The sequence below is a fragment of the Suricata suricatta genome, chromosome 12 (assembly GCF_006229205.1).
Source record: "Suricata suricatta isolate VVHF042 chromosome 12, meerkat_22Aug2017_6uvM2_HiC, whole genome shotgun sequence".
NCBI lineage: Eukaryota > Metazoa > Chordata > Mammalia > Carnivora > Herpestidae > Suricata > Suricata suricatta.
In genome coordinates this window covers 40,137,582-40,156,568 of record NC_043711.1, presented here as the reverse complement: position 1 = coordinate 40,156,568, position 18,987 = coordinate 40,137,582, and the positions used below count along the sequence as shown (strand labels likewise).

Below are 18,987 nucleotides of genomic sequence, written 5' to 3'. Positions count from 1 at the left end.
TTCTAGTAACTAATTTTGTTAATATTTAGTGAATGCTTGCTATATGCTAGGCACATATACATCTCTTTAATTCTCACAAACCCCATGGTATAGATACTGTTACAAACACAGAGTTGAACTTGTTCAAATTCACACAGCTGTGTCAAGCTGGTGCCGAAACCTCAGAAGCACGAGTCAAGGGCTCTAGCTCATTACCATTGTACTATATTGCCTAGCTCAAAATAAGAAACATTACTTAGTACCCAGTACAAAGTACTTAGTTAATGTTAGCTATTTCATATACAGAAAAGAGAAATCAAAATGGAGAGCAAATAATTGGAAACAAAGAACTTGATTCTAAAATTTTCTTATCAGCTAAAATCTTTACAATATAAAAACAACCTAAATGACCTTTTATTTTTTATGAATGTCTGCCTATCTAAAGGTAAATAGTAATAAAAATAGAAAAAAATTGAATGTTAGCTTGCTAATTCAAGATATTTATGTATCTATAGTTCAATAATTAAAATGGACACTTCTAACACATATGTTTAGTACAATGTGTTATAGCAAATAATTGATAAAGCCCTTATTTCTCACCAATGGAAGATTGTGGAATTATACAATGATTAAGCATTATAGTTTCAAAGATTTTGATGATATGAAGAAAATGCTTGTGATATAATGTGCTCCAATCACATAAAGACATTTATCTATTTAATTTATTCAATTCAGTGATTCCAAAATGTTTAATGTGTACTTAGTACATGCTGAATGCTGGGCTAGGAGTTAGCCATCTAGTCTCTGCCTTCAAACAGTATATAATCTAGCTTTCTAGTGTAAGCTTTATCAGCAGACCGGCAGAGTTCTTTCCTAGAGCTTAGTTTCTTACCTATAAAATAAGGAGGTTGAATTAGTTGTCACGGGCTCTACAGCAATTAAGTTCTACAAGTAGAAACAGAATTCTTGATCCCATCAGGTGTTAGGACATCATTTGTTGTACCTGGAAGGTTATAATTCAACTAAGATTGCAACAGTATCATATACTTCCTAATGTGAGTTCCATTTAGGACAAAGAATGATCTTGGTTTGCCTGGACTGAGCTATTTCCTGAGATGTGATACTTACAGGACTAATCCCGGGATAGTCCCAGGCAAGCTGAGATGACTGGTCACCTTAGGTCCAGGCTGAATTATTAGACTTATATGCAAAAATAAATTACAGAAACCTCAATTTTGTGGTGTGTTGGAACAATTTTGTGTTGGAATGACTTATTCTGCAGAACAAAATTGGAAGAAGAGGAACTACATAGATGTAGTAAACCCACTCAATTGTGAAAGATTCTTAGAGAAACAACACATTTGGTATGAAATTGAACAATAATTCCATCAGTCACATAATTATGAGTTGTAGAGTCATCATCCTCTAAGAGCTTGGTGGTGTTTGTTTAAAAACTATAATAGTAACTCGGAGCCTGTAAAGAACACTATCAGCACTTTATTAATATTTCAATTAGGGAGAAACACATTTTTAACTTTTAAAAATTGTGGTTTTAAATGGATTATTATTTATTCTCAAAATACAGATGTTCTTTTAGACATTATTCTGATATGATCACCATCTAAAGTCCCATCTTTCTTTTTTCCCCCCTCACTTACCACATAGATCGGTGCAATTAGGCTAATACCAATTATAATGCTTCTTCAAGCCAAAGCTAAAGAATCTCAAGGGGAGGTTGGGAGGACCCCAGAGGGATCTGTAGTGTCTCAACATGGCCAGCTCCAGGGGCAAGAACTCCTCCTTACATCAGTAGTAAGACCTGGTTCTCTTGGGAACTCTTAGGCCCTTCTATCATTTCTACTGTCCTCCAAAGCCTCCAAGGTCTTCTATAATGCCCCAAATAAATATTAAGATAAATCCTTTTCCACTAATAAATTTAGAACCCCAGGACTGAGTGAGCTTACTAGGTGTAATTCAGATAGACTTCTAAAAAAGAAACAAGTGAATTTGGTTTAATTATCCTGGTCCATTGACTAGATGCTTCCTCTTCATTCATCCCTGTAGGAAAAGATTCACAAAATGGCAGTTTCTAAAATTTGGACCAGTTAGCCATCCAGGCAATTTATTAAATTTTCCAAACACTGGACCAAATTTCAGATTCCTTTGTAATGGCTCTGCCTACATTTGTCCTCTTCTGTCTCACAGTAATCTTCCCAACACCAAACATTCCCCATCCTCCTATCCAAGCTCCCTTCCCCCTTTCTTCCCACTGACCATACTCCTTCCACCTGGAGCCAAGTAAATGCACTGGTCAAGTAGAAACTGGCAGAGCTTCTGTTCTTACTCTTGCCTTGGGGAAGAGGGAAATAAGTTTAAGTAAATGATACACTTTTTTAAATAAATGAATTGAATACTTGGGAAATAGTCTGTTTCTCTCATAAGAAGTGCTAATGCCTTTAAGATATGCTGTCACTTGTGTGACAGATTTGTGAATTAATTATCTCATCTGTCTGACCCGATGTTTAGCTTTCATCTTCACTACCTGGCTAATAATGCCTACTGCTTACATTTGTTGACTGCTTACTATATACCAATATCTACACCAAGCTTTTTATGTGCCTTCACTTTCTCCATCAGCACAACCCTTTGGGACAGGTTCTGTTATTAACCCCACTTTATAGCCAAGGAAGCTAAGGCTTAGAGAGGTAAAGTGACTTGTCCCCAGAGGGACACATGTCATAAATTGCAGTGTTGAGATTTAAAGCAACGTTGGCCTCACAGACTCGTGCCTGAATTGTTTCTTCTTAGCTGGGCTTCATAACCGTTCTCATGAAGTCTCTTCCCAAACCAAGAGGCTATTATCCATCCTGCCTCTCAGAAAGTAATTCCCCACACCATTAATTGCTTGAACTGCTGTCCATGACACATCTCTGTAAAGCTCCACAATGGAGGGGCTACAGCATCAACTCCCCTCCACTCCCAGAAAGACAGCTAGAAAACCTAAGGGAGACTCCCTAAGACACCTGTGTTCCATCTCTCCCTGGTCATTCACCAGAGCCCTGCCTTCTTTGAGACACACTCTAACCTGCATATAATCAGTATAAGGGGGAAAGAGAGAAAACTGTGAATTTTGAGAAAGACTCAATTTGCTTGGAAAGTTCTTAAATCTTATTCACTTAGAGCCAGTACTCTCCCACCCTAGTTGCAATGAGGCTTTTTGCTTAGCTCTTCTGTTCTTTACCTACCTTCTACCCTCAATCCTAATATTTTCTTTCTCTAGAGCTTTCTAAGGCACACTGTGACCCACTAGTAACTACATGATAGTTTCAGGATAACATAAATGGACATATAAGAGCATTATATTTACCAGTCATCTGGGAAAGACATCAAGAAATGCAATAAAGATCAAGATATATGATTATTATTAAATTTTGTACGTCTTCAAGTTCAAAAGATAGATTCCGTAATAACGTATCTTTCCATATTCCCCACAAATTCTAAGCTTGAACATGACGAGGAAATATTACCACATTCGACCCAAAGTTGTTCAGTAACGAGGCATTAATAATTGTCTAGCTTAAAGCAGATTCATCAGCGACAAGTACCAAAGGTTTCTCTCGAGCCTGGTTCTAAGCTGGCCACTGGAAGTTGAGGTTCAGGTTCACGTGCAGTTTCCAAAGACCCATTTCCACCTCTTGTTCTCAGACATCCCTAACTCCGAATAGACTGCATTCCCAATCTGTTGGTTATCTGAATACAACTTTCACACGTAATGAATCAAAAAGCTGTAATTACAAAGTTTCAGAATCATTTTTCTGAACCCTTCCTAAATCGGAAGTGGCTTCGCCATTCATTTAAGAGTCCGAAAATACTACTTGCCGCCACAAGGGCAAGCCAGTTCCACAGCCACCTAGGTATGCAAACACCCAGCCTAAGTAATTACCATGCATTTTAAGACGAAGGTCAGATTTCATACTGAAACTCGGCTCTCTCTTGGGTAGAATTTTATCTGCTTTACTGTCTTTGAGCCCAAGTTCTACGTTGCGCAGGGACTGGGCCCCATTGTACCTAACTGGCCTCCTAGCAAGGGCTTTTTTTTTTTTTTTTAAATTTTTATTTATTTTTTTATTTCTTTTGCTAAGAAACGGCAGTATGCTTTGCCTCCCTAACCCAGCCGCAGCCTGTCGTACCTCAGACAAAAAGCGGCGGCCCACTGCTCCCTGCAGCGGCCGCGGCGGCGGCGCAGGGCAACGGGGCCACCCGAGACCAGTGGTGCTGCGCCTTTGTTGGGCGGGCTACAGATGGTGCCCCAGCACCGGGCTGAGCCGGGGGCGGGAGGCCAGGAGGGAGAGGCTACGAAGGGGGTCGGGCGGGAGGGGAGGAGACCGCGGAGCAGCCAATAGGCATGCAGCCCATCAGCTGACCGCTTTTGCTTACACCAGGTGCACGCCGGCTGCGGGGAGCACAAAGCGGGGCGCACCGAGGGCGCAGGCAGCGAGCCGGGGAGCTAGCCGAGGCCCGCGCGCCCGCGCCTGCAGCGCCCTCCGCTTGGGAAGAGGGGCTGGTGGCGTTAGCCCAGGCGCCGGCATCCTCGCCGTGGCATCCCTAGTTGCCCCGGGCTCCTTCCTTGGGACCTGGCCGCTCTCTGCCTCGCTCTCTGCATCCCACTTTTCCTGCCCAATCCTGCCTGCTTCTGCCCCGACCCCCGAGAATCGGATTGAGCCCAGGCCCGTGCAGCAGCTGTTGCTCGTGTCGTTGCCTCTCCTCCTGTCTTGGTGCTCTGCTGGGAGCCCTCTAAGGAGCCAGTTCGCGCTGCGGGTTGGGAGGGAGGCGCTCATCCGGCCGTCCTCCGCCTCCTGCTCCTGCTGCCGCCGCGGGTCCGTGCGCACCCCACACCCCCGCCAGCCGGGCCTCGGGGTAAGTGCGCTCGTCTAGCCGGGGAGTGGCGGAAGGTTTGGGCGGCAGCGAGGGGAAGTCGAGGCAAACTTGGCGGCGTGGCGGGCCCAGAGCGTATGGGGAACCGCGGGATAAGACCCCGGGCCTACGGGGGACCAGGGGGCGCGGCTCATGGAGCCGGAGAAAATGACCAAGTCGGGGAAATGGCAATCTAGTAACCCTTTTCGCATCTTCCCACCAGCCCCCCTCCCCAAAAATGCCCTACAGGGGTACGCTGGAGTAATAGTTTGGAATGAAGGCAAGGCAGAAATGGGCAAAAGGCAGTGACAGGAGGCGAGCCCGCTGAATTTCAGGGACCAACGCGGGGGAGGGTGTTGCCCGGGAATCCAAAGGAAGGAGGACGGCTGGGATGTGAACGGGTAAGGCAGCTGGAGCCGGAGAAGAGCGCGTGAAGGGGCTCTGGGGAGTTGGAGAAAGACCCAAGAGATGGGAAAGGAAGGTAGCATGTGGTGGGAAGAGGTAAGAGGAAGAAGGTCTTGGTGTTGGCCTTGTTGTTAAAGAAAGGGGCAAGGGACACAATTCACAAAGCATTGAAGTGTAATGAAGCCCGAGCATTCGGAAGAACCTACCCAATTGTCGGGCAGTGTAATTGGGGGAAAGACCTCACCCTACATATTTTGAGTCCCGGAGGAGTAGCAGCCTCAGGAGGCTTGCCAGGAACACTGAAATGTCAGGGAGCCTTGGTCCGCTCCAGGAACCAAATCGGTGCTGGGTTCCCGCTCGGCTGGGGTCCGGAGCAAGGAAAGTTTGCCAGCGATTCTTCTTTGTGCTGCGTGTAAAGGGGTGTGGGCAGCCCCCCACTCGGCGTTTCCCAGAGCCTTGCTGCGACAGCCTCTCGCGGTGGGAGACCCTGCCTGGCAGGCTGGGGTGGTATAGAAAGATCCAGCTGCGGGAGCGGCGCCACGCACCCAGGACAGATGGGAAACCCGTCCCGGGACCCTTTCGAAGGAGTCGGGGTAGATATGCGGAGTGAGAGACTCGCCGGTGGTACCTGTTCTGGAAGAGGGAGATCTTGCCTGGTGCGTGCACCGCTGTAGCCCCAGGGCCAAATACAGTGCTTGGGAATGAATGAATGAATGCATGTATACATGCATGCATGAATGAATGAATGAGTGGTACGGTGTGAATACTGAGGCATTTGAACTACACAAAGGCAAGAAGAGTTCGAGAAAATGGATCCTTCCCTAAGTCTCATGTCACCATTAGCATTTTCATTTCCAGACCTACATAGTAAAGGAAAGGCGAGCTTCAGTGAGGGAACAGGTATTGCTGACTTGTGCTTTCGCTTGGAGGATTTTCTGAAGGACAGTGTGCTGTTTTGTTTTGCAGTGTGCTTTGGCATGACAGTCTCAATAATATTACTCAGATATGTTCATTACTTCATTTTTAAGAGCTAGAACTAGAGACGTGGAAAGTTCAGAAAGGCACTTTGATCAGTATAAATCTAGAGTAAAAGTGGTGTTGTTGGCTCCTTGGCCATGTGTGTCCCTAAGTCTCTGATTTGCATGCAAATGTGAGCGAATCCTGGCAGATGTCTGGCCTCAGCCATTCACATGAAGGAATTTGAAAAGACAAGGAGTCTTTAGTTAACAATAGACCTTAAGAAAATGAATAAAGGCACAGTGTGAGTTTTTCTGTTTAGGAATTCCATATCTTGCTGACACCTTTATTCAAGAGCCAAATTCTCTGAGTGCTATTGTGTTGAGAGCTCAAAGTTCTACTTGCTCTTTACCTGGCTGTGTATTTTTGTGTAACATTGAAGCTGAGCTAGATAGTGAGTAAAATGTTTATATGGAGTAGGCTGTAACTTTAATCCACTTCTGGTGGTTTGAGGTGATTACCAAATTGCCCTTTCAACTTTTAAAGTTTCTTTTCTTTTTCTTTTAGTCATTTTTATCTCCTACTCACATTTGCTCTCCATCTTCAGAGATATATAATTAGGAAAAGATAGTTGTCATTGACTGAAATGAAGGTCTCACTAGAATGTTCACTGTTCAAGCAGAATTAGTTTAGTTAAGGCATCAAACTTGTAGAACTGAAGGTGATGAAACCAGCATGTTCCTACTTATCTGAGGGGTTTTCAGGTCACAGGATGAAACCATGAGTGGAAGGGAGTCGAAACTAGTGGAATCTCTGCCTCCTTTAACATTAGCCGATAGACCACTGCTCACTCCCCTCCTGGAGTAGTGTGACTACTGAACAAAAGGCCAGCGGTGTGGGCTGCACGTGAGCACTGGCATTATACCTACTGATAAGCCAGCCTCCTTGGCCTCTTCTTTTGTCAGTCTGAAACATTGTTGAAGGAAAAAAAGAACCTATTCACTAAACAGTTCTTGCCTAGTATTCTATATAATCACTGAAAGGGACGTTAAAATCCAGCCCTCACCAAAGACAACATTGTTTTGAGGGCTCAGAGTTTGTGGGGGAGGGGTGCACAACAGATGTTAGTCTGCTATTTTACATGTTTCCTTTAAGTTATTTTTGCTGGTTCAGTGACTTTTACACATAAGGCAGTTTTATTTTCCCCAGGAGGGGAAAACTGAATTGAGTTAAATTTAAGTAAGAAAATGTTATAGCCACGATTTCATTTTATGTCTTAACGCTATCAAGAAGTCAGAAAGTAACAAATCATTAGAATAAATATTTATGTGACTTCAGCCTGAGTTCTGTCTCCATTATGGACTTGAGGGTTAACTATAAAATACAGCTGACTTTTCTAAACTAGGCTGTAAGCCATTTTATTGTAAATTATCTAGGTATGTATTTTTGAAGCAAACCTGGTAACTTTAAACTGACCACAGCCTCACATTTGTGAAAACTTTCTTTGGTTATTATCCTGCCTATGTGAAATTGTTACTCTGCAAGTCTAATGAAAGGAAGATTAGAGCATAGTCCTTGGTAAATGAGAGTAACAAAGTACTTATTATTTAAGAAAATCACTGTGCTAAATAAAATCTTAGGCCAGATCTAACTGCAGACTCCGGCAGTGAACAATAATACACATAGCTCTGGATAGTGTCCGGAATTCAAAAACAGCAAGAAAAAACTCACCCATTGATCTCTCTCTGGTTAGGCCCTGCTAAGGCTACTTCTTGACCTGAATTGCTAGAGCAATTACCGCATATCCTAAAGCAGTGACACTCATGGGAACAAACTGGTAGGTACTAGAGAAAATCTGTCTCCACAGAGTTAGATTTCTACTTTCTAAGCCAATTGAGTATGACTATAAATAAACAGAATGGTGGGTTTTTTATGCCGCCATAAATAATCATATACCATAAATAAAATATAGTAAATTATAGGATCTGCATGTCATTTTTTGCTAGACTTTCATAATGCTTTTTTAAAATTTATTTTAAGCTACAAAATAATAGTTCTTTGAATGATTCACTGGAACACTAATATAAGGTTGCTTAACTATTATATTTAATTTTTAAAAATGATTATGCTGAGTATCTACTTGGGGTTAAGCCAATCTGGAGATAAAGCAAATTCCATTTTAGAATCATATTTTGATTTCTGGGAACAATGGAAGTTTCTTTGACTCATGAATATAGCTTTGATTAATATTTTATTCAGGGTAAAAATATAATTATATAGATGAAGTCAGGAAAACCTGCATTCTCTCTTGTTTTTGGCCTAAAATACAGGATGGAGACAGAAATTAAATCCTTTTGTAAAACTCAGTGGTTACTGTCCAAGGGAGCCATTTGCTCTTAAGTCTTCTTAAATGAAATTTGTTTTTTAAAAGTTTTTCTTTTAGGATATTACCATTCATCTACTTTATAGATCTATTACAGACACTCACCTCCAAGTGTTAAACCATAGACAGACAGAGGTGTAATAAAAAGTTCACTGACATTGCATTTACAATACATGATAAAATAATATAGGATATATTTCCAGAGCTATGGCACCTACAGAGCTCTTAGGCATATTAGTCAGTAATTAAAATCTATATTTTTGTGTTACATTGCTTTTAAAGAAAGAAACACGTAGGCTTACATATTTTTTTACTTTTCAAATATTTTCCGAAGGTCTAGCAAAGGTAGAATGTTAACAGCAATTTTATAAGTTATTTAGCCAGGAAGCAAGCTACTATCTAGTCAGAGCTAGGTTACTTAGATGTTTGGTAACCCTTCCAACCCTGTAACATAATGCTGAGTGAGTAGTTCTGGAAGGACTAACTTATTCGATAAAACTGCTGACGGGCTTGAGGAAGCTGTGCCTCAGATACCACCACTAACAAACAGTTAACATGGATGGAACCACTGTACTTAACCAGCCTGACCATCATCCCTGACGTGCAGAGAAACTCAGCTTAAACTACAGTGATTCACACTGAAGGTCCATCAGTTCGGACTTAGGAGGACTCTCTGAGGATGCTGCCGCATCTACTTGCAACACTTAGTTTTGAAAGCTGTGAGTAAAACTGCTCTTACAGTGGCTTATTGCCTTCCAATTACGCTCTTTGTAGCAAAGGGTTTGGAATGTTATGTGAAAGCTCCGATTAATATAAATGAGTTGTAATTTTCTGACCCAGGCCACCCTACCTCCCATCTATTATACCACTGGCAGACATGTGGACTCCACAGCTGTCCCCTCATTTGTGTATGAAACAGTCACATTGGTGGCATTTTTTTGGTTACCATAGTTACAATAACAATATACATGTGACATGACATCCTTCTATGGGAAAGGTCTTTGTGTTTTGTAGAACTGGGAGTAAATGACAACGGTGTAAAATTTGGAGGATACATAAATTAGTCTGCTATTGTTTTCTGGAGCCAGTGTTTCAATCATGGGTTGTTCCTAGTGGTGTCCAGCAAAGGGACTTCATCTACCTAAGATTTCCAAGGGAGGCATTTCCAACAATGCCTAACCTCTATAGGAGAATGCCCATAAAATATTCATTTCAAAATATTTGCTCTTCCTTTTTATGACTGCCCTTTGTGAGATAATGTATTAGCATAGTCATTTTCAATTCATACAGGAAAAAAAGACAGCACCAGTATTAGCATCCATCTCAGTAAGACCTAGGAGACAGAAAATCAGTTTGCACTATTAAGCAGTAAGCACAAAGAGAGAATCTTCATTTAGGAACACTAAAAAGCTTTACAAAGAAAGAAAGGTTGCTTAATTGGTTTCATGCCTATAATTTTCCCCTCTAGAAAAAATGTTAGCTTGGCAATAAAGAATATCATTAACCTGCATTGTTATTTCACAATAGTAATAAGTCTTAATTTGCATCCATAATAATCACTGTAATCAAGCACTGTACAGGGAGTCAGGAAGGCGCAGGCTCATTTCCCAGCTCTGACACTAATGCCTGAATGTGTGACCTTCGAGATGTCCTGCAACCCTCCTGGTACTTCATGTCCCTAACTGAGTTGTTTTAAAGGATGTAGAAATGCTAGATGTGTCTAGTATTAGCACTGCAAAGAATTTTATTTCTGCCCTAAATGCCATGATTAGATGGAGAGCTAAAGGTCTGGGGAACATAGCCATGATGCTCTTTTCTGCAAGGTATTTTTTTTTGGCTCCTAATCCCACAGCTAAGAGATTTTTTTGTTGTTGTTCTTTTAAAAAAGTTTTTCCCCTAATGTGACAGTTCCTTATCACTTCACCTGGGTCTTCATGAGGGAAATAATTTTACCTGATATATAGGAAGCTATTTATGATCCTGGAACACTCATTCACCCATTGAATATATACTGAGCCCCAGCTGTGTGCCAGGCATTATAGGAGGTACTAAAACCAAAAGAAATTAGCTTGATTTTTCTGCAGCTTGTACATTAAATCCATCAGAAGCAGTTTGTTTCCATCAGTCATGTATTCTTCTATAAATATTTATGGAGTGAAGAAGGCACTCTGCTAGAGCTAGCACAGGGCTTTTTAACTGGGGGTGATTTAACCCCCCCACACCACTCCACCCACCTCCAGGAGACTTGGCAATATTTGGAGACATCTTTGGCAGTTGTCACAACTAAAGGTGGGGGATGCTACTGGCATCTAATGTGTAGAATCCAGGGATGCTGGTAGACATCCTAAAATGCATAGGATGGTCCCCCCACAACAGAGGATTATTTGATCCAATGTCAACAGTACAAAAGTTTTGACAAACCCTGTTCCAACAGACATTGGCTCTTCCCTGAGTTAAAGTCTATTTGGCGTTACGGAAGGGCGAGTGACAAGTGCAATAAAGTGTGCTGTGATGGCAAAAGTGTGAGCTACAAAAGTACGGAAGTTGGAGCCTTCATTCAGATTTTGGCCTTTGACAAAGGCTTTAAGACACCTGGTTAATTCACAGAGCAGGCTGTCCCCTGGGACACAAGTATTTGGCAGTATTTTACACCTCGTCTCACAAAACACAAGTGAGTGGGATGGCTGCTTGAGAAAGGGTAGACCCCTCTGAATTGGTTAGACGTCACAGTGTCTTGAGCAAGCAGAAGAGGAGGCTAGAAACAAAATGAAAGTCAGCTGCAAGAAACCTATAACAGCACATGCTGCATAAAGAGAAGATGGGCTGCACTGACAAAATGAATATGCCTCATGTTACAAAGAAAATGAATATGCCTCATGTTTTAGAACTTCACCTTTTGCAGAGTCCTTAAATATGTATCTCATTTGACCTCTACTATTCTGAGACACCAAGTATCATTCTTTCTCTCTTTTTTCAATTACTAAGGCACCAGAGCCATGGAGAGGTTTAGTATGACCTTGGACAAGTCACTTAATACATTTCTAAGTTGTAAAAGAAAGAGGGGTTGCATCTTTCTTTTTCCTAGTGTAAGATGAATTTGTTTGTGTAAGGTCACACATCTAGGGTAAGACTGGATCTGGGATAAGACCTGAGGCTCCTTGCTTCCACCAAGCCTGCCTCCTGGACTGTGGTGACAGAACAGGTAATATGACAGTGACTCAGCACTTTAGCTCTTGGGTTACCAAGGAGAGCAAGGACCCAGGGTGTATCAATTAAAATGTATCATGCAGGGAAATTTAAGCTGGGTTTCCCAGACACCTAAGAACTAAGCAGACTTTCTCTCTAATACCTTACCTTAAACTGACCTTAGAGGCTTAAAAATATAACTTGTGAAAAGCTGGGAAGAAAGGTTCATAGGATAGATATGGTTTGGATAAGAAAATGAGATAACCAAAATGGGCTAGAACTGAGGATGTTCTGCCTACAAAAGAAAAGCGATAGTGGCGTGGTTTTCTGGTTTTGTTTGGCAGGGATGTTTTAACTTTGTGTATACACACACACACACACAAGCAGGAGAGATAGATTCCATACTGAGAAGTGTATGTTTTTGTTTCAGTAATAAGAATTGTTTATCAAAATGAGCTTTGTAAAGAGCCTTCTCTCAGTGGCTCAGTCGGTTAAGTGTCCGACTTTGGCTCAGGTCACAATCTCATGGTTCGTGGGTTTGAGCCCTGCATCGGGCTCTGTGCTGACAGTTCAGAACCTGGAGCCTGCTTCAGATTCTGTGTCTCTGTCTCTGCCCCTCTCCTGCTCATACTCTGTCTCCCTCTGTCTTTTGAAAATAAATGAACATTAAATTTTTTTTTTTAAAAAGAGCCTTCTCTCAAGGTCTTAAAGATGTAACTTCTCACTTCTCTAGGATAGTATAACATTCTCTTGTGAGAAGGTATATGACCACTCAAGGTCTTTTGTATCCTCACAGTTCTGTGATTTCCATGAGTGATATAGTTACATAGAACTTCAGCCCGTGTCTCCAGAACACTAATGGAATCTATAGTAACTCATCCAACCGTGAGAGAACCGCTGAAGACACTGGAGTGGCAATTAACTGGAATTCTTTTAGCTCATTATGGTTCTGTGCAGTGAGGACTGCATGTGAAGTTTAACACCCCCAAAGGACTAGTTAGTTCTGCTGTGTCCTATGGGGACGACCCGTCTCTGGAATCCCAGCCAACCTCCGCACATACTCTCAAACTCATCATTGCTCACCTGGGAGACCAGGTGAAAAACTTAAGTGTCTTCAGAGCCATCTGAAGGAAAAAACAGAAAGTACATGAGCAAATGCTGGTCAGATATTTTTCCTTTCAACCATGAAAGATGGCACTGTGAAAATAGAACCCTTGTAAAGAAGCTTACAAGCAGCTTCACCCTCAGGAGTGACAATGGCGTGAGACATTCACTCTGTATACAAGAGATGCTTTAGTAATGAGGAGGAAAATATTACATAGGGCTCCTGAATTATATCCCCAGAGCCCTACTGTGCTACTTAATACAGAGTGTAGAAACAGTGGGACAAAGGTAATGATATCCAACATTGTGTGTGCCTTTCCGCAGTACCAGGAACCATCCCATGGACCTTCTATGCATTAACTCATTTAATCCCTGCAAAAACTATATAATGAGGGTACCCACTTTACAGCTCAAGAAGCTAAGGCACAAAACAAGTGACTTTCCCAAGGCCACACTAGTGTGTACTCAGTAAATACTTGTCAAATGAATGAATGAATAAGCATCTGGTTTAGAGGAGAGAGTCTTTTATGTGAATGCTCAGTTTACAGCAGCCCTGCTTCTTAGACAAGGAGCTTGCAAGAACTGACTCTGTGACTGTGGATGACACATAGTCTCAGAGCTGGTGCGTGGCCGAGCAAGGATGAGAACTTGGGTCTGAAGGACTCTGAACCTGCACTGTTAGAGCACTGAGCTATGTTTCTTCATCTTTAATTGCAACTATAAAACAAAAGAATTGGACTGGACTAGCTCTCATAGCCCATCTGGCCCTAAGAATTCTATAATTCCATTATTAAAGTAGAGTTTCTGTAAAATAAGACATGATGCATTTTATTATTTAATTTTGAGTCAATTTTAGCCAATCACTGAATTATTCTTTAAAATTATATTGGTGTTATTAACAGCATATTTTAAAGTCATGTTTAAGATAAAAATATTTTAATGAGCAGAAATGCATAAAGAATGCATTCTCCTAACCATTACCATCATACTGTGTATTGTCTGGATTTAGAAGGTTTATAAAAACTGAAAAGCCTCTTTTTGTTACACAGAAAAAAGCCAGAAGTAAAATGATTAATTTTGAGAAAAGTTACCGTCTTGGATATTTGCAGATTGCTGAATCTTATGAAAAGTATTGAATGATTTTTTATAAGAGCTTAAAACTGCTCGCAATAATGAAAACGACTTGAGATTTGCTGCTAAAGGTTGTTTTGCTTTAAGGGATCTTTCTGACATGCATGTGATACATCAGAACAATGTGAGTCACTTCCTTAAGTGTTATAGGATATATAGCCCAGGGCAGGGCAAAGAGAGTGGATAACTAGACAGGACTTAGAGTTGAGAGGAATTACTTCCAGATCTGTATCGTAGCTCTGTGGTCTAGAGTCATTTCAGTGAACCTCAGTATCTTCATCTGTAAAATGGAAATAATATAGACCCTGCTTTATAGAATCACTGGACTCGTTCAATGAGATCATGCATACAGAGCCCTTTGCACAGTTCCTGGACCCCAAGGTAAGTACTTTGTAAATAGTAGTAATGGGTAGGAGTGGTATTATATTGAAATCTAACATTTCTGACTAAATGGTTTCTGCATTCCAAGGATGCTTACTCAGAGGCAAGCGAAGGGACTTTAAGAGACAACAAGATTCAGACTAGATGTTTGGAAAGTCAACAGTTCACAAGTAGTCTACCTTGGTGGTGGACCCCAAGAGAGATTTATATTTGCCCAGACATTCAAGAAGTCTTACATCAGCTGATGTGCTTTAGAAGAAAAAGCAGACAGATGAATACATTGGAGCCATTTTTGTTTGTTTCCATATTATGTTCTGTATCCAATATCTCTTTCCTCACTCTGAAAATATTACAATGCCCCTAAGTCATAATTTGATTGATTAATCACATTAATAAACTCTGATTTTCTAACCAGAAAGAACATATTCAGTTCAGAGCTACCATTCCCCAAAGAGGAACTGAATTCAAGACATTGTCAGAACTAATGGACCCATAAGCTTCAACTCGGAGGGATCCAGAGTTATATAATAAAGTTGTTGGTGCACATAAGACTCTTTTTAAATACAATTTATTGTCAAATTGGTTTCCATGCAATACCCAGTGCTCATCCCAACAAGTGCCCTCCTCAATGCCCATCATCCACTTTCCTCTCTCCCCTACCCATCATCAACCCTCAGTTTGTTCTCAGTCTTTAAGAGTCTCTTATGGTTTTCTTCCCTCCCTCTTTGTAACTTTTTTCCCCTTCCCCTCCCCCATGGTGTTCTGTTAAGTTTCTCAAAGTCCATATGAGTGAAAACATATGGTATCTGTCTTTCTCGACTGACTTTTTCACTTAGCATAATACCTTCTAGTTCCATCTACGTTGCTGCAAATAGCCAGATTGCATTCTTTCTCATTGCCATGTAGTATTCCATTGTATATATAAACCACGTCTTCTTAATCCATTCATTAGTTGATGGACATTTAGGCTCTTTCCATGATTTGGCTATTGTTGAAAGGCTCTTTCCATGATTTGGCACATTGGGGTACATGTGCTCCTATGCATCAGCACTCCTGTGTCTCTTGGGTAAATCCTCAGCAGTGCTATTGCTGGGTCATAGGGGAGTTCTATTGTTAATTTTCTGAGGAACCTCCACACTGTTTTCCAGAGTGGCTGTACCAGTTTGCATTCCCACCAACAGTGCAAAAGGGTTCCCATTTCTCCACATCTTCACCAGCATCTATAGTCTCCTGATTTGTTCATTTTAGTCACTCTGACCGGCATGAGGTGGTATCTCAGTATGGTTTTGATTTGTATTTCCCTGATGATAAGTGACATTGAGCACTGTCTCATGTGTCTGTTGGCCTTCTGGATGTCTTCTTTGGCGAAGTGTCTATTCATGTCCTCTGCCCATTTCTTCACTGGATTATTTGGTTTTTGAGTGTGGAATTGGGTGAGTTCTTTATAGATTTTGGATACTAGCCCTTTATCTGATATGTCATTTGCAACTGTCTTTTCCTATTCCGTTGGTTGCCTTTTAGTTTTGTTGATTGTTTTTCTTTGCAGTGCATATGCTTTTTATCTTGATGAGGTTCCAATAGTTCATTTTTGTTTTTAATTCCCTTGCCTTTGGAGATGATGTTGAGTAAGAAATTGCTGCAGCTGAGGCCAAAGAGGTTGTTTCCTGCTTTGTCCTCTAGGGTCTTGATGGTTTCCTGTCTCACATTCGGGTCATTCATCCGTTTTGAGTTTATTTTTGTGTACAGTGTATGAAAGTGGTCTAGTTTCATTCTTCTGCATGTTGCTGTCTGGTTCTCACAGCACCATCTGTTAAAGAGACTGTCTTTTTTTTCCATTGGATACTCTTTCTTGCTTTGTCAAAGATTAGTTTGTCATATATTTGTGGGTCCAATTATGGGTAGTCTATTCTATTTCATTGGTCTATGTGTCTGTTTTGGGGGCACACAAAACTTTTAAAACAATGGCTAGCATCTTGTAAGTGCTTGATAAATCATGCTGCTATCATTGGTATTATTGATTCTTGGTACCATCATCTTCTTGCTTCTTGACCAAACTGCAAAGCTCCTGGTTGGGATGAGATTAGAACCAATGCAGTGTAACCAAGAGTTCTCTTGGCAGCTGGGTCAGTCACAAAGCAAGAGAGAATCACCCAGGTGAGAGGAAAATCAACAGGCAAGCCAAATCAGGTAACCCTTAAGTAGACCCATTGTAGACAGACACAGGGATAGGTTGCTATGACTTAGCCTCTACCCTGTTATAGCTAGTAGATCGTCATATACACATGAAGGAGAGAGTCTTGAGAGTATGCATTAACTGCCTCATTATTCTTTGAATTCTTCAGAAGCTGGAAATAATAATTAAAACAAAGAACTTCAGGGGCGCCTGGGTGGCTCAGTCAGTTAAGCCTCTGACTTCGGCCCAGGTCATGATCTCACGTTCGTGGGTTCAAGCCCCACATTGGGCTTTGTGCTGACAGCTCAGAGCCTGGAGCCTGCTTCAGATTCTGTGTCTCTCTCTCTCTGCCCCTCCCCGCTCATTCTCTGAATCTCTCTGTCTCAAAAATAAATAAGACATTAAAAAAAAGAAGCTCCATTCTCAAAACTTTAAATAAATAAATAAAACAAAGAACTTCATGTTCAGTGTCTTATTTAATCTTTCTAATCAAAGTTTCCTAATTGATAGGCGCCTGCATTTAGTGGTAACTGAGGATATCTGTACTCTTACTTCTGGGGGTAGCTAGTACCACCACTAGTGGCTAGTGACTCACTATCACTAGTCACCTCTGCAACTCTTGTACACCACTAAATACCATTTTCTACATGTGCTGAGAGGAGTACACAACAACTCTGGGAGGTATTATCTCCACTTCAAAAGATGAAAAACACCTTATTCCCACTGTAAAAGATGAAAAAAACCTGAGACAAGGAATTGACCCAATGCCTTAAAACTAGTAAGTATTTAGGACCAGGTATTAACTCTGGTTTTTCTCCAGGCTGAGTTTATCACACTGTCCTTGATTTTCACACATTTGCTTGTCCTCACTTCAAGTATATACTTTAGGAGTAAGTGTTTTCTCCTCTTTAATAACACCACCAACAGCAGCTTCTTAAGGGAAAGGACTCTGACTTACTTTGACTTAGATCCCTGGCACCTAGAAGAGCACTTGGCAAATGGAAAATGCACTTAGCAAATAAATAGTTCGTGAATGAAAGAAGAAAGTGATTTCCATATCATGTCTATTTTACTTTGTCATACTGCTTTTTCTATAATTTTTTTACAAAATTATTTCCTATGCAGTTTGGTAGAAATGAGTAGACTATAAACCTATATTACATCAGAGATATACTGCATTACTATTTTAGAGAGGTTATTACAGAAAGTTGAACTCATTTGGGGATGCTTTTATGATATTAATGCCAAGGAAGTGTTATTAATCAAAAAGTATTCATTAAATGCATGTAGAATATCAAGTGCTATTAGAAGGGTGATGTAGGGGATGAAAAAACATGTACATGGTGTTAACTTCCATCCCAAATGCATTTTGAGACTCAATGGGGAGAGAATGAATAGAAACAAGACAGAAGATGATTAAGTGATCATCTATGGAAATTCCACAACAAAACAGAGAGAAAACAGAGCTCACATGAGATGGTTCTGGGTATGAATCTCAACTGTATCACATACTAGCTGTGTGATCTTGGTTAAAAGACTCATTTTTTTGACCTCCAAGCTCTTTCATCTATGGCATGGAGGAATAATATGAACCCATAGGCTTGCTAAGAGAATATGTGGTAGGGCTTGTTACAGTGCTTAGAGTATGACGGTTACTCACTTCAGTCAGCAAGTATCAACAGCACCACCTCTGTGCAGGTGTCTGTGAGCTGGTGATACAGTGGTGAGCAAAACAGATGCGATGTGGTCCATTCCCAGGTGGAGTTTGCCATCTAATTGGGGTAACAGCATTAATCCACAAGTACATGTGGGAGTATGGCTGTATTAAGTACAATAAAAGAGAAGTACATAAGGCCAGAAGCAAATATTCCATGAAGGATTCTAAGAGAAGTCCTTCCTAAAGAAGTGACATTTCAACCAAAATCTCAAGGGTGAGTGAAAGTTAAAGAGGCATGGTAAGTGTAAGGGAAGTGCTTTGCAAGAAGTTTGATGGGTTTGAGGAACAGAGAAAACCAGTGTGGCTTAGAATAGGAAAAAAAGGGGGGATCATAAATCTCAAACTTTCCTTTGGCCATTCCTTCAAGGTACCCTTGGAGTTTAGAGAAAACAGAATTACTAGTTAGTATAATGTTCCATAAAAGGAGTCTGCGTTATGCATGGAAGGGATGAAATGTTTTGAATTTAGTCAAGGAAGGGGGATGATGACAGAAGGCTTGAATGTCTGGAGAGAAATTCAGAAGTGGCTGAATTGAGGGGCATGCTAGTGCCTGGCATGTTTGGACTGGCACGCTCCAAGCGCCAAGAACTAAAGGGCACATGGAAAGCCTCTACTTCATTTCTGTGTGACTCTTGGTTAAAGATATATGTGAACGTG

General features: G+C 41.2%; 1 protein-coding gene across 2 annotated transcripts in view; it reads left to right on the top strand.

Moving 5' to 3' along the window:
• Positions 1 to 4,460: 4,460 nt before the first annotated feature.
• LRRN1 (leucine rich repeat neuronal 1) overlaps positions 4,461 to 18,987 on the top strand; it is a 39,562-nt gene continuing 25,035 nt past the window's right edge. For both annotated transcript variants that reach the window (XM_029918475.1, XM_029918474.1), the window contains exon 1: positions 4,461 to 4,896. The gene's annotated coding sequence lies outside the window, so the exon portion shown is untranslated. The remainder of the gene's footprint in view (positions 4,897 to 18,987) is intronic.